A 12418-nucleotide genomic window follows, 5' to 3' on the forward strand; every position below is an offset into this window, starting at 1 on the left:
GGCTCAAAAGTGTATGCACGTTAGCTCTAAATATGTAACTGTTGATGTTTGATCAGCAATTTTTAATTTTAATGAGTAACTCCAGTTACATTATATTCCAATAACATTATTTTTCATTATGCACATCAATTGTAGAATAAAATATTATCTGTATAGTAAGGGGAAAACAAATTGAAGCGAACAACACAGAAATACTGTATGTCTTATTTGGATAGTTAGATAACACTCCAGCTGATTGTTGGATCAAAACTCGGAAATGCAATTTTAGTAATATTAGAAAACTTGAGAATCCTGAAGAAGTCAGTAACATAGGGAGAGCGAAAGCAAATCTTTTCTGTCTGTTGATCAATGACAAGACTGCATCTAAACCTTTTAAGGTAGATGGATAATTTCATTCCTACAGTATAATTGTAATTGAATTACCTGTCAGAAAGCTGTTACATAGCATGCATGGAAATACCATTAGATAATCTTCAATGTGGAGATCTTGTTGATTAGCACTGATAATGCATTGCAAGAGAGAATTATGATTATTGCAAGTTCTATATATAAGCATATAAAATAGCTTCTTAATTTCTAATTTGTTTAGCATTTTCAGATGGGTGCTATAACGAACAGCTATGCACGGATCAATTAGTCCGGATATGAAATTATTTCAAACATCTTTCTTGTTACTGTCCTATGAAGTCTGGTTGACCATCATGTTCTCTAGTGAAAGTCCAGGCAAATATCAGGTGGCTTTTGACTTGAATCAGAATCACACCTGTGAATTTCACTTGCTATAGAATTTGGATTTTCTATTTATTTCATGACTGAAGTCAGGTTATCAGTCTTCCTTTATGCAGGTTTGCTTTCATTAGTCATGTTCTCTATGAATTTAAAATACAGTCAAGCAGTACTTTGTGCCTGTGTATGCTATAGTTTAACGCAAAAGATTGATAATTAAGGATCCATGTTAAATACATGACAACTAATCAGCACTATGTAGACTTGATCAGACAAAGAAGGACTTTTGCCTACTTGGATAAAAATTATGCCCAATGATGTCATAGCGTTATTTTTTTTTTTTTTTGCATTAGGAGCCTGTTTATTCAAAGATACCTTTGAAGATGGACTTTTCAGTGATGTCAAGTAGGGAACTGTCACACACGGTGGATGTGAGCTGGAGGTTTCTATTCTGGAGGATTTAGCAAATTGGCTACCATAAGATGTTTAGCTTAAATCTGCCAATTTTATGGAAGGCTAGATAACTCATTTTAAGTGTACCTGAATTTGAAACAAAAAGTCCCTACATGAGGAATATCATTGTCATTCCTCATTTTAAATTTGAAGAACACATCTTTAGTAAGAATTATATTTAATGCCTTAATAAATGTGTGATATATAATAATATAATTGTGTGTGCCATATTTTCATCTAGTTTTACATGCATTGTTAAATTAAATGCTTAAGGTTAATTAAAATATTTTAAATGAGTTTATTAAAGAAACAGCATAAATATAATAGGTTGGAACTCAAACCAGTCCAATCTATTTCACACATTATGCCATGCCACTGAATGGCTTTTATCACAAACTGATATACATTTCTTGGGATTCAGGTATGTTCTTAGTACATTGCTATAGGAAAAAAAAAAAACTTTTTTGGTTCATACTACCAGGCTCTCTGTGATAATCCTGTTCATCCCCAGTTTAAACTTCCATATAGCTGTTGTTCTTTCAGTACACTAGAACTTCAGCACTTGTACACTTGACCTTTGAATCAGGAATGATGAGGGAGGGAAATGATGACACTTGATCAAGTGAAGAAGCATTTTCTGGGTTGGCGGGCAAAGGGTGCAGAGTGATGTTGACAGGTGTGACATCATAATCAACAAAACAGGGCAGGAACAAGCCCACCACAAGAGTATACAAACAAATAAGAAGGTTCTGAAAGGACAGCATGTGGGGGGAAGTTCTCACACCTTTTCTGGGAGATCACAACCAGGTGGCATGCACGCAACATGGGGAATGAACAAGAGGAATTAGAGGTCTGTTGTGCAGCTGCAGGGTTATCTCACCAAGATCAGAGGAGTAGTGATATAGCTCACTGCTGGAGTGCTGCAATCCATGCAAGAACAGGCCAGAACAGGGAGGAAAAGGGGCTGCTATTTTTGTGAGAGAGCAGAAAGGATGCAGAAACTTCTGCCTAGAGATAGGTGATGAACCAGGTGGAATCTTATGAGTCAGGAGTTAGAGGGCCCACCAATGCGATGATGATGTGGGTGTCTGCTATGGGCTTCTTGATCAAGAAGTAGTGGTAGCTGAAATGGGCTTCCAACAACTGAAAGAAGATTCACGTTCATAGGCCCTGGTCCTTTTGGGGAACTCGAACCATCCAGAGATCTTCTTTATGATCAACGCAGTAGGCCATAACCAATCTAGGAGGTTTCTAGAATGCATTTGTGACAACTTATTGACACAGGTGATCGAGAAGCTGACAAGGGGGACACTCTGCTGGGCCCAATAACTGCAAACAAAGAAGAAATGGTTGGGGCTGTCAAGGCTGGGAGCAGTCTTGGCTGCAGTGACTGTGAGATTGTGAAATTCAGGATCATAAGAGAAGGGAGCAAGCCAAAAATTGCTATCACAACCCTGGACTTCAGGAGAAAAGAAGGCCTGGTCTTGGTCTGTTCAGGGCTCTTCTTGGAAGAATCCCATGTGATAGATACAGTGTCAGAGGGGTCTAGGAAGGCTGGTTGATTTTCAGTGATCACCTTCTTCAAGCTCAAGACTGTTCCATCCCTACATGCAGGAATTCAAACAGAGTAAGCATATAAAATGTGGAAGCAGAAAGAGTACAGAGGCACTATCTGAGCATGCAGGGATAGGTTTAAAGAAGCTAAAGCCCACTTGGAGCTAAATCTGGCAAGGGTCAGGAGGGACAGCAAGAAGGACTTCTACAAGTACATTAGCAGCAAAAGAAAAACTTCAGAAAATGTGGAACAGCTACTGAATGTGGCAGGTGGTCTGACAACAATAGACACAAAAAAGGCCAAAGTACTCATTGCTTTCTTGACCTCAGTCTCATGGGTAAGATTTGCCTTGAAGATTTCAAGGCCCAAGAAAAGTCTGGAACAAGGACTCAGCAGAAGATGATCAAGTCAGGGAACGTTTAAACAAACTGAACATGTACAAATCCTTCGGACATGACGGTGCACTCATGAGTAATAAATGAGCTGGTGCTGACCAGTGCCATTGCAAGGCCACTTGGTAATCTTTGGAAAGTCATGGCAACCAGGGGATGTTCTTGAAGACTGGAAGAAAGAGGCCTGTTGACCTCACCTCAACCCCTGGGAAGGTGATGGAGTAAATAATCCTGGAAATCATTTCTAAATGTACAGACCAAGAGGTTAATTTTGAATAGTCAGCATGAATTTATGAAGGGAAAGTCATGTCTGATCAAATGGACAGCCTTCTTTCATTAACTGACTGGCTTGGTGGGTAAAAGAACGATGGTTGTTCCTTGTCTTCTCTTTAGTAAGTCTTTCAGCACATTCTTCCAAAACATCCTTATGGACAGAAGTACGGCCTGGGTAAGTGGACAGTGAGGCAGATTAAAAACTGACTGAATGCCATGCTCAGAAGGTTGTGATCTGTGACGCAAAGTCCAGCTGGAGGCAAGTCACTGGTGGTGTACCCCATGGGTCAGTACTGCAGTAGTACTGTTTAACATCTTAGTTACTGTGACCATCGTGGAAACTTGAATTTCTGGAGTGGAAGTCTTATGTAACCACAGGATACCCCCTTGCACAGGATACGATTCCTTGTACTTCTGCTGTTGTACCTTTTTGTCCTTTAGTTACTGTGGAGCCAGTTACTTCAAGCTCATCAGGTGATAAGCTCTCAAACTCTAAACCAGACAAAGACTATATTTTCCCCAGTGATTCAAATAAGACCTCTGCCTTCCCCACTTCTAGCTAGAACTATCTGGGGATGTTCTGCTTGGAGTTCATTGGGAAGCAGGGAGTGCTGACAGTCATCTTCTCTGTGCTTGTATTGCCCTCTTATTTAGTAACATTTGTACATGTAGATGCTTCCTTTTGTTCAGTTTCATTTCACACTGCTTATTATGCTGTTCTCTTACATAAAATGCTCAAAGTCGTTAGTGTAGTGTAGAGCCAGATGAAGTAACTGGAGATTTGCTGTCTCGTTGAGGACTATCAGCAGTGCTGATCTGCAGAAGATATCTCAAAGAGATGTAGCTACAGAGCACTCCCTGGACTGGAAATAGATTTTCTCCTGTTGGTTTTCCATCCACCCCCATAGTATATGGAACTAATTTAGCACAATTTATGATGATGAGGGAGAATGGAGTAGAGAGAGTTTGAAGAGCCGTCTGACCTACTCTTAGCTTTCCCAGTAGTGCTGCTTGTTGCCATCATAGATGTTTGTGATGTGACCTGTGCAACAAGTAGTTCAGTCCTTTCCCCACCCTCTTGTCAGCTCAGTAATTCACTTGATATGCAGCAGTACTGCACCACATAGCCAGCTCAGCTATGTTTAACTTTGTGTCATGACAGTGAAGGAAAACATAATACACCAAAGGCTTTTAATGCATTTCAGTTGATGAAATGAGGCGTGTGTCAAAATGGAGACTGATTCATTTCATGTTAATTGCAAAAGTAATCGAAATCTGTATATTGAGTTTATGCCACAGTGTACAGAACATACTTAAGATTCTTCACTCATACAGAAAAAAAAGTGAAATGTAAAATCTTTGATTATTATTACTGATATTATAGACAGAGCTAGTAGAGGCAACAACAGAACACTGCTGTACATTCATTAGTAAAAGGAAATCACCTGAAAAATGGGAACAACAGGCAGCTTCATACTGGCTTTGTATGATTTACTTGCTTTGCCACACTCAATCTAAATTTTCAGAATCTGAGAACTCTGAAAATGTGTTGAATGTCACAGAATTTTTTGCACCTTGCATATATTTGATCCCTTGTTCCTTATACAAACCTGTGTCAGGGCAAGTTCACCTTATATAAATAAGGAAGGATTGAGCTGAATAAATTTGCAATGAAATATCCAGTAGTATAGTTTAGCATGTGAGGGATCAGAGTTTGGGTATAGCAGGCCAAACTGGATATTTGAGATGTTTCTAGCTCTCACTACTAGTGTTCTGTATAAAAATGGATATTCTGCTAGTTGTGCAAAATGCTATCCCTTCTTTGTAAGAGAGAATCACAAGATACTGCAGCTGAACTGCACTGACTACGGTAATTTGTATATTTATAGTGCAGTAGCGTATTTGTTTTGTGCTTTAATGTACAAGTAATGAAACCATGATCAGAAATAAGTGATTCTTCCTTCTAATTTGAGTAAGTAAATAATACTGATTTTCATAGCTATTGAAGTTCAGAATCAACTTTCAAGCTTCACACTATATCCTACAAGATTAACTCTTAGGATTTGAGTTACAGTTCAGTAAACTGTAACTGAAAAGCTATGTAATATTTGTGAATGTGCAAAGTGTCTCAGCTTCCTAGGGAGTAAATATCTATTTTCTAACTTCAACACGTAGCAACTACCTTTTATTATACTATTGCCTATTACATTATAGTCCTCTAGTATTAGATACATGGCTTCCAGAGGCCAAAGTTGTTTATCCTGTGTAATTTCTCACTTAATAATATGTTGAGTGGAACCAAATTCTGTAAAGCCAGAAAAAATGTACTTGTTCTTTTGTTGGCCTCTCTTGAAATGTGCCTCCTGCTAGTGAGGACAATGTACAGTGCTCCCTATTGCCTACTAATGAGATTTACTGCATTACTTTCTTTTCCTATGGCCTGTTTTTTTCACCTTAGTCTGGTGGAATAATTTTATCTAAATATAAGACATAATTACCTTAAACCACTTCACCTTCAAGAAAAAAACTATTGCTGATCTTCATTCTTCTCTGGAAACTTTGTCTGCAGACACGTCTCTCAGTCATTTTTGGTTGTGCCCCCAAAATAAAATGCACGTAATTTAAGAGAGACTTCACTGTAGTTTGGTTCATCTCTTCTACTTAGCTAACTTGCAAAAGAAATCCAGTGTTATACTCTGTGTGTGACCCGGAGATATGGTGTTGGCGTTTGGACTAAGAAGGGTATTTGAGGGTTGGAATTTTCAGAGAATTGAGCCTTTGAAAAGTGTTGTTATGTCTGCAAGCTTAGCTGTGTGTGGGGAGAGGAGAATAAATAGGGACGATTAAAAGCTTTTTCTGTGACACAATATTATCAAGCAGCAGTGGGAAAGCAGCACAGGAAAGGGAAGGATAGTTAGATACAGACTGCATGTGCAAGAAGATTCGGTGAAGGAGGAATGAGAGCTCCCACCACTAATGAAGAGTTATGGTTAGTGAATTGTACAGAGGTTCAGTGAACTACATAGCCTGTTCTGTGATGTGATTTGCTGGAAAGAGAGCCATTCAAGCACAAGCCTGGTGTTTTACTGAATCAGGATGCTAAACACTTGTTTGCAAGTTTTATTCTGGCTGGCTGGACTTATGCTTTGCACTAAGCACTTCCATTGAGTTGTCAAGCACTTTCCCATTAGCTTCAGGAATTAGACTCTTGTAGTATTGTATTAGCAAGCTGAGCAGATGGCAATACTGACCTACTTTGATTTCCCAAATATTTTTTTAACAATTACTTATTTGTAATTTATAAAAACAAACTATATTCAATGTTAAAAGTCAGTATTAGAACCAAGATATTGGACTGTTTCAGCTTTTGTACAGCATGACTAAAACAATAATGGAATTCTAGTTTGGTATAAAACAAGACTGTTATAAAGACCAAAAGAAAACTGCTATATTTTTGACACTAATTACATTCCTGACAATTTGCCTGTGTATGAATGTTTCTTTGTAGTCAAGGTTTCTCCTGTAAACAAGATGTTTAGGGCCAAGTAAAGAATCATTTTTATAAAATGTCATAAGCAACATTTGTTGTGCAGTTACTTCAGTGGTTTCTAGTTTTATATTTAATTACTGAGGGAGTTTAATTAGTTGATTTTAGTATGGAAAACATCCTCTCTCCCGTAGCTGGATAGCCCACCAAAGCATCCATAATGTAGCCAGCACTGCTGACAGACTGAAGACTTTCCATGGGTTTAACTGTTGAAAATTAACAATAAAAGTCCATATTAGATTCATTAGAGAACATAGCTGAGGACAGGTTACCTAAACCATAACAGAGCATATAAAACTCATGTAGAACTAGACAGTAGGAAGAGAAGGAAGGGATCTTTCCACCAACCCTGGCACCACAGTGCTGTAACACTGTCTATTCTGGACATACCCTTGCTTCTGGATGCTCACTGCCATAGTATCTGAAAGTATTTCTCTATATTTTGCAGACTGACTGCCTTTTTAGAGTGCCTTTTATAATCACAACATGCATTTCCAGCTATTCATATACAACAGATTTATCCCAGCATGCTATTTCATGTCAGCAACTTCTTATACGGAGCCCAGGAGCCCTGCCTTGCAGGACTTGTGAGGTTGGGCAGAATGCCACTAAGTGTCGCTCTGAGGCTTCTCACTCCAGAGCTAGTTTGTTTACACAGCACTTTTGGTCCCTGTGTTACTTCATGTCTCTTTATCTAGAGTGTTTCCTCAGGAAAGTAATTATATGGGCTGTTTCCTGTTGAACAAGTATGGGAACAGAATTTACAGTAATGTGGTTGGAGGCCGATCTTTTACATGAGTCTATGATTTTTTGGTTAGTCTCTGTGCCTCTAAACCATAGAACCATGGAATGGTTTGGATTGGAAGGGATCTTAAAGATCATGTAGTCCCAACACCCTGCCATGGGCAGGGACACCTTGCCAGCTTGACCAGCTTGCCCAAAGTCCCATCCAGCCTGGCCTTGAACACCTCCAGGGATGGGAAATTCACAGCTTCTCTGGGCAACCTGTGCCAGGGCCTCACCACCCTCAGAATAAATAATTTCTTCCTAATATCTAATCTAAATCTACCTTTTTTTAGTTTAAAGCCATTACTCCTTGTCCTATCACTACACTCCCCGATAGAGAGTCCCTCCCCATCTTTCCTGTAGGCTTCCTTTAGGTACTGGAAGGGCTCTATAAGGTCTGCCTGGAGTCTTCTCTTCTCCAGGCTGAACAACACCAACTCCCTCAGCCTGTCTTCATAAGAGAGGTGCTCCAGCCCCTTGATCATCTCCATTGCCCTCCTCTGGACTCGTTTGAATACTTCCATGCCCTTCTTGTTCTGGGAGCTCCAGAGCTGAACGCAGACCTCCAGGTGGATTCTCGCGAGAGCAGAACAGAGAGGGAGAATCACCTCCCTCGACCTGCTGTCCATCCTTCTTTTGATGGAGCCCAGGCCCCATCAAAACAGCTGGCTTTCTGGGCTGCAAAAGCACATTGCCAGCTCCTGTTGGAACTTCTCATCAACCACCATCCCCAGGTCCATCTTCTCAGGGCTGTTCTCAGTCCATTCTCTGTCCAGCATGTCTTCATGCTTGGGATTGCCCTGGCCCAGATGCAGGACGATGCAGGACCTTGCACTTGGTTCATAACTTGTAACATAACTTATGAGTTACAAAATTCAAGCATAGTGAAGTATCAGAGTTCAGCTGGAACAGTGAAGGTAAGTTTAAGTTCATCAGTAAAAATTACTCAGATGTCAAAAGTCAAGAATCTACAATTCTAACAAAGTTTGGCTGGCTAAGCAATTCAATGCACTGATTGAAACTAGTATTGACCAGAAGTAGAAGAATGACCATCAAATTGACTTGAAGAGCTGTCATAATAAATTTAAAATCACGCAAACTGCTCCATCTCTGATACTTTAACTGAAAACAAAAAGGGAAAACTTACAGTTTACAGCTCTTCAGTTTGTGATATCTTAGAATAAAATAAATCTTATAAAAATTCACCTGATATAAAAATGTAGCCTAAAATGGAAAGTGGAAAAAAAATATGTCTTTTAAATTGATGGGCATATTTTAATAAAACAGGAGAAGGTGACTGAAAATAGCAGGATTGTTGCCTGCATATATGAATAAAACATTCTGTCAGTTTTACTATTTATATATGAATTTTTTAATGACATAAGTCAGTAAAATCAAATCTGTGTAATATAATGCATGATTACTAAAGAAAATTTTCACAAAATATACAAAAAGAATATGATGAGTGCAAAGCTAAGTGCTGAAAAGTAGGAATACTGGGACTGAGCCTGGCTCTGTAAACCTGTAGGCATACTCACTGAATTAATCTCACATTTTTTTCTGCTGAAATTGCCTCAGTCAGCACATGGTATGGGCCTGTCCCAGGGATAAATGAAGACTGTGCACAAACAGTCGGTCTTATTTAAAGTTCTTTGCTACAGAAGCTAGAACACTTTTAGAGGATTGGGGTGTGGGGTGGTGGCAGGAAGAGAAAGGATGGTCTTCTGGCTCAGACGGATAATTACTGCTCTGGCAAATCAATTTCTTCAGGTCTCTGCCCTAGAGCTTTGACGTGATGATGGACAAGTCTCTTCTAACATGTCTTCGTTAGTGATCATATGCTGCCTCTTCCATCTGAGTTTATTTTTGCTTGGTACTGTGGATTCAATCCCCACATCATGTGACATCATGTGAAAAGTTTGGACCAAAAAACACATACAGTTCTTTAAAATTCTTTGCTTAACCCAGTTATACAGTAAAAGATTGAACAGTTTATAGGCTTGTTAAGTCACAGTTGCAGAACATGGTGAATGACACTTGAAAAAGTAGTGTGCTTTCTCTGCAAAAGTGAGGAGATAGTGAGTGTTTTGTTGATATAAAAGATATTCTGACCACCTCATGAGATGGTCAGAATACAATAAATATTTGTGATGGTATGTTGGAAAGGCTCATGCTCAGTCTCAGGGATTTTTAGGAACCATCTTGCCTTCAGAAAAAGCTGTCGGAAGAATGGATTCCCCGAGTTTTCTTATTCTTCTTCTTCATTCTCATTGTGAGCTAGTCTCTTTCCTTCCAGAGATGACTGTATTTCCCTTCTATGTTGCACTCCAATCAGATGACTTTGTCTTGGGTTTTGCCTGATTGCTGTCACAGAAGATGCAGCCTTCCTGCATCTTGACAGTTTGTCTCAATTTCCCAGATCTAGGGTAGCTAAGATACAGAAATTTCCTGGAAAATACTGACTTTCTGCCTCTAGCCTGCAAGTGAAATAGTAATATTTAGGAAATGTGCAATCTAACCAGCAATAGGAGTTGTGAATGAGTGCAACACCATGATGTGATAGAAAGTCTTTTGGTATTTTCACTGGTGATCTCTTCCAAGTCTCTTAACATGACACCTATGACTTAAAAATGTTGTTTCAACAAATTTATACAGATACTCAAAGGTACAGAAGGCAGTTTGTGCCTGATAAAAGGATTCACATCTTTCAGTCAAGCACCAGCCATAAGTATTTTTCAAAGTGAAGTGAATTTATTTACTTGTTTATTATGGTACAGTACAATTTTATGGTACAGTGTGTTTTTCTTAGCTCCTTCAAAAGGTCTAGATGGTCTGTCATGGTCTGGAACATAGAAAAGAAGAAAAAATCAACCTTGAGCGTTAAACAGACGGAAATTTTCTGTTTGACAAACTTTCATTACAGATGTCACTAACACCCAAACCAGTAACAGTGTAACTGACCAGCATTTTTAATCAAAAATCTCCATAGTGCAAGGGTTGCCACAATAGCAGACATAAATTAGGAATCCTGCTTTGTTTCCATGAATAATTGCAGCTCAAAAACCAGCACCAAAACTCTTTTATTAACTAATGCATTTCTCAGTTTCATTAAAGAGAAAAAAAATGAACGGCAATTAATTAGTATCGCTGCTTAGGTGATCTCTCTTGGGGCAAGCACACTGGTTTAACTTGTCACAACTCTTGCTTTTATGGAGGAAAATAGAGGGCGATATCCTCCAAATAGTTAATGCAGAGGCAAGATATGTGAAAACAGTTAAGCTAAGCTGCTTAAAAATATAATTATGTATCGTTTTTACCCCCAAACAGTGTATTACAGATGGAAATGTCTGATTCTGAGGTCGTTTGTGTACAAGACCAAGGTGAAACCAGAGTAATTAATGTTCTAATTATTCATTATCTAAAGATAATGATTTTTTTCAAATCCGTCATTATAAACTGCTTTATGCCTCTGTCCGAGAGGGAGGAAGATGGAGTCTTTAATCCCTTCAGAACATCTGCACATGAAAAATCTACTATGAAGCATTGCTTGTGCATTTTTAATTATCTAATTATGCTTCCTCTTTCAAAGAAACTGTTGTGTTACCAACAGCCTTTCTTCATGATTTGAAAAAGGCTGAAAAATAGTTTTAATTAGTTTTTAATTTAATTATTGCAGTTGATTCAGATAAAATATAGTGCACAAACTTTTATTATGAGAATATTGCGCTGTAGCATTTTTAACAGGCAGTACATGTTATTTTTAGAATGAAGAAATTTAGTAAAATAGTTTTTTCCTGTACTTCAGAGTAGCTCTCACCTGGTCTATCTCTGTCTCAATTTCTTTTTAACATATTTTCTATATTTTCTTTGTTATTCCTGTCCTTCCACTGTATTATTTAGCCTTTTAGATTTTACTCCTCCATTCATTCCCTACTTTTTGCCTGTTACCTGTTGCTACCATTTACTTCTGTAAAGGACCAGCGAATGATTCATATCGATGATTTAGCCTTTTTACATGACGAGCAGTAAGAGCACAGGTACAGTAGTACCTCATGCATTTGTGGGGAAAAAGCGATACAACCCGATGTGACAGGGAGAATAATATGCTGAATGCTGTACAAAGAAAGAAAAACTGGTGCATTCATCCTTCTTGCTACTGAAAGAAATTTTCTCAATTTAGAGGTGAGTGTAAAAAACTACGTTTTTGTCATACCCGCACACCACGATACCTAATTTCTTGATATAGATTTAACATTTACATGCTTGCTATGTTTCATACTTTGACCCTAAAATATACCCATCTATCTGCTGTCAAGTTTGGGTCAACGATGCTGTTTGCCCTTTGATTCCATTAGCCTTTCCACATCAGCAGTAATAGCGATACTTAACTTGGAGTAGTGTCCCTGCAGTAGCTAACTGCTTTTGTGTTGGTTTCATTTTATGATTCATGTGATTAGTTGGCTTCACGCTGATAGTGCCACGAGTATGCACACAGACACACAGGTTCCTGCATGCAGAGACAACTTCTGTGCGTGCTTCAGAGAGTATAAATTAACTTATTGAAATGTTCTTCGAAATCTTCTGATTTTTTATAACGTTAAGAATTACTCATGAACTTATTATTCTTTCATTTCATGGAGGAATGTTAGTTTTATAAGTTTAAAAACTTGTAAATCTTGTGAGATC

General features: G+C 38.5%; 1 protein-coding gene across 16 annotated transcripts in view; it reads left to right on the forward strand.

The window, feature by feature from the left end:
• Nucleotides 1-12418, forward strand: part of RIMS1 (regulating synaptic membrane exocytosis 1) — a 317035-nt gene that overhangs the window by 252937 nt on the left and 51680 nt on the right. The gene's annotated exons all lie outside the window — the stretch shown is intronic.

Source organism: Cygnus olor, chromosome 3 (genome assembly GCF_009769625.2).
Source record: "Cygnus olor isolate bCygOlo1 chromosome 3, bCygOlo1.pri.v2, whole genome shotgun sequence".
NCBI classification, from domain to species: Eukaryota; Metazoa; Chordata; class Aves; order Anseriformes; family Anatidae; genus Cygnus; species Cygnus olor.